The sequence below is a fragment of the Cryptomeria japonica genome, chromosome 3 (genome assembly GCF_030272615.1).
Source record: "Cryptomeria japonica chromosome 3, Sugi_1.0, whole genome shotgun sequence".
Classification (NCBI taxonomy): Eukaryota; Viridiplantae; Streptophyta; class Pinopsida; order Cupressales; family Cupressaceae; genus Cryptomeria; species Cryptomeria japonica.
The window spans coordinates 95,731,842-95,736,578 of record NC_081407.1 but is presented as its reverse complement, the minus strand read 5'-3'; positions in this window follow the sequence as shown (position 1 = coordinate 95,736,578).

Genomic DNA, 4,737 nt, shown 5'->3' with positions numbered 1-4,737 from the left:
TAACTTTTTTAAGGCAAAGGAGCGCATACGTGGTACATATTACTTTTACTGAGCCCATTATTCATTACCATGCGATAACATTTTTTAGGCTTAGGAGCCCGTACACACTACTTATTCGTCTAAAATGGGAAAAAAGAATACCATTGGGCTTGTCAACATTTTATGGACTAATAGCGCATACGCGGTTTATAGACATATTTTTAGTTGCCCAAGAGCCTCAACGACCTTAAAAGAAGTTTCTGAGGCCGTTGAAGGCCCCACTGGAACTGTGTCTACACTTCTATCACTGTTTTATACATAGAAGTAAGTGGATTTTTTGTTTTTGCATGATTTCAAATGATTGAATTGTTGTTCTTATTAGTTTTTGTCAACAATATTGTGATTGTTTAATAGTTTGATTCCAAAAAATAGTGATAAGATGCATATTTATGGTTATTTGTTTGTTTATGAACTTTTGTTTATATATATATGTAATATGATTCGATTTAGGACAACCGATATCAACCATGGGAAAGAACAAGCAAGGGACGATGGAACAACGAGAGGCTCAAAAGGAAAGACAAAGGCAGCATATGAAGAAATTGCATGACATAAGAACAATGGGAGAAGAAGGTATGTCATCCTCAACATCTCAATTCAATTTACCAAATGAATATAATGCAGCTATTGCAATTGATGAAGAGACATTTGATTTACCATTTGAACCTAATGCAATTGAAGAAGATAGCGCATTGAATAATCAATTAAATGATGAACATATTACACCTTCTCTACTTGATGAATTGAATGTACATAATGCACCGATGTTAACACCTCCTAGAATCATTCGTAGGAAACCAAAGTATCTAATTGACATTGATGAGAATATATTGAAGTCAATGCCCAATAAAATGAATGAACGAACTTGTAGGAGAATGGTTAAAAGAATATGGAAAATTTATTTTAATAACTTAAATCGAACCACAAGATGTCAATTAATTGTTCAAATGACTAAAAATTTGAATTTTAGAGAGACAATGAAAATTCTAGGCCTAAGATCATCTAGAAGTAATAGTGAAAGAACTATTGTGAGAAATCTATTTGATGCATATCAAGCTATTGGTTCAAAATCATGTACTAAAGATTCTAATGCTACTTGACGTGTCATTACATCAACCATAATGAGCAAGAAAATTAAAAAAAGATCGTTTGATAAGAAAAACAAGTAAGTCATTAAACTTTAGTAGAACAACATTAAGTAAAGCATTAAAGAGGCGGGGAAAAATAGAGGAACCTAACAATAATTCTCTTTGGGCATTCTCGGGTAGATTACCATGCAAAGACAAGGTTGTTGTTGATGCACTAAAAACATTAATTGAAAATTTTTGGCATGACAACACAAGAGTTTCACCCAACCAAAGAGATGTTGTTAGAAGGCGAATTGGGTCTACAAATCGTGAGCCACATGATAAACACTATTTGGATATGACTCAAACTAAATTTTATGAAAGATTCTTTCAAAAGTTTCCTCAAATAAGAATTTCTCAAAGATTTTTTGAAATGGCAAAACCTTTTTATATTAAGATTAATCATGTATGCACCACATGTTGTCGTAGGATGCATATTGAATTTTCCATGCATTATGATATTTTTCATCATATTTGTTCTACTTTGCACACTAATGATGTTTTGCAGGAATGTAATATACAAGCACCTCCTAAGTCGATAAGAGAATTTATTTTAAGTGTGATATGTAATAGACATGATGGTTTCATTTATTATAAGATGTCTTGTTTGGAAGGTTCTTGTGCTATATGTGGTGGTTTGCAACATTTACCAAGATGCGTACACTTGAAGAGCACACATGAAATTGGTATGAAACTAGTTTCTTTTGGAAAATACAAGACAATCACATATGGAGTTAAAGATGGAAAAGATTTGAAGAGATGTGAGCTAGTGAAAAATGATATATGTGTATCTCAATTTATGAAAATGTTTCAAGAGAAACTAGTTTATGAGTACATAATGCATACACATAGAGCTTGATGGTTAGATGAGAAATTCAAGTTATGTAAGGACACATTTCCTCTTGGCACCATTGTCTCTATCGTTGATTTCGCTGAAAATTATACAGTACAACCTCAAAATGAAGTGCAACCCATGTATTATCACTCTACACAAGTTTCTATTTTTGTACACATAGCATGCATGCATGCATGCAGATGGTAGCATAGAGGAGGATAGAAAGGTTGTAAGAGAGTATCACTTCTATATAAGTGATGATCGTACTCATTCATCAGAATTTGTACAAGGATGCTTTAAATTTTTCTATGATAGTTTAAGGGAAAGGAACATACGATACAACCGACACTTAATATGGTCAGATAATTGCACTGCACAATTCAAGAATGGAAGGATGTTTTATTGGTTGACAAGGATGCATATGACAAGCAGTGTACACCATTTTTAGAATTTCATTGAGGCTGGACATGGTAAGGGAGAGCACGATGGTGCAGGAGCATGTGTGAAAAGAGCCCTAGCTAGGGAAGAATTGAAGTACAAAGGTGGTGCTGAGTTGATAGATGCAGAAACAATTGTACGATGGTGTAGGTCTACGATGGGTCCAGGTAATCTAGGTACATCAATGGTTCATAGATATTTTTGGTTGATCACTGAATCTAACATTGAAAACTATCTAGATTTTTGTACAGTTGCAAGATCGAGTGACATGCACTCATTTATGAGTTCAAATTCAAGTTCACTGGTAATTTATACGAGATAGATGATATTTTTTTCCTCTTCATGCATGTATTGTTTGTGGGAAGAATGTGAATCACAAGAGTGGGTTGACAAATGGTCTTGTAGACCGTTGGTTCCCATTGATTCATATCAAATTCTCAAAGCACTACAATTGAGCCAGATGGAGACATCAGTGGATTTTGACCATGTATCCGACCTAGTGGATTTAGGTGATTTTTTGAGTTAATTTTTTTGAAAGTATTCTTTTTGGTTCATTTTGTTGTACATCATACTTTAATTTTGGTATTAATTAACACTTTATAAAATGCAGGTCATGTGTATGCAGTTGTTGCAGAAGAGAACAATGAAGAAGGAACACATTACTATTTGTGTCATTGTGTTGAGCCTAAAAGAAAATTGACAACCACAATCATTGACAGAGAGGGTATTGAGTACCCAATAGGGTCTGTTGTCATGACAGGAACATGGCTTCGGAGATAACCCATCAAGAATTCTGATGTTTGGTTGTTTGAGGACTTTGAAACACACATACATATTCTTCATTTCTCTGACCTTGTTGTTGCAACAAATATTCATTTGATGAAGCATCATGGTAGACCTCATAACAAGATTTTATGGAAAGTTCGTGAATCTGACCACGAGGCAATACTTGACACAATACGGGTTAGAGCCGATCCTGAAGGCTCACTTGATTGATTCTATGGTTCAAAGTAGAATGATTTTGAGAATTTTGTATAAATCATCGACGAATTGTTCTATATTCATTTTTTGTATATATAAATGCCCATGAGCTGATTTTTACAAGTTTAGGGGCATAATTTTGTATATTTAAATGGCAATGAGATGATTTGTACATATGTACATGCCAAATTTTGTATATTAAAATGACGATGAGCTGAATCACACATATTGTAATGCCAAATTTTGTATAAAATCCTATGAGATGATTTGTATATTAAAATGGTGACGAGTTGAATCGCACATATTGTAATGCCAAATTTTGTATAAAAGCCCGTGAGATGATTTCTAAGACATTTTTTTGTATAATCAAATAGCCAAGAGCTGGTTTGACCATATTTAGAGCCAAATTTTTGAATAATATGTGACTATTTTGTGTGTCAATGTTTTGTGACTATGTTTTGAGTATATGTGATGTGTCCCTGGTCAATCATGAGCATTCTTGATTCTTGTATAATCATGGAGAATTATTTGAGTCACTATCAGGTCATAGGGGTCATAGATTGAGACTAGATACAATTTGAGCAAAAAATGTCATTGTTGTCAAAAAAGTTGTCAAGCAACTTCTACATTGCATCGGTAGGGTATGACACTCGACGTTTCGGTGCTTTGGAATGCACAACAGGGGCATGCCTATCGTAATACTGCCTACCCGAATGCGCTCGTGATGTCGGTTTGTGCACACGACGAACCGAATTAATTCTAGCCAATCTGGCAACTTTGCATTGCATGCAACTGATGGTTTTTATAGTAGGCGAAAAAATGCTACCAATCGAAAATGGCCCCAACTCGTAAAAAACCGAGACAAACCATTTTAGAGGAGCCTTACGTGACCCCACGGGTTCAAATGGATCGACCATATGTATCTTGGATTTGAAGAAATAGTTCGTCAAGTTTTGACAATTTTTTGGACTTAGGGCACTTAAGAGATCGCACTGGTACGATATGACTCTTGACGTTTCAGTGCTTTGGGATGCATGACAGGGGCATGCCTAGTGTAAACCTATCCACATGGATGCACTCATGATGTCGGTTTGTGCACACGATGAACCGAATCAACTCTAGCCAATCTGGCAACTTTGCAATGCATGCAACTGACGGTTTTTGCAGCAGGCGAATAAATACTACCAATCGAAAATGGCTCCGACTCGTCAAAAACCAAGAGAGGATATTGTAGAGTATCCTCATGCAACCCCACAAGTTCAAATGGATCGACCATATGTGTCATGTATTGGAAGAAATAGTTCATTAAAATTTGAC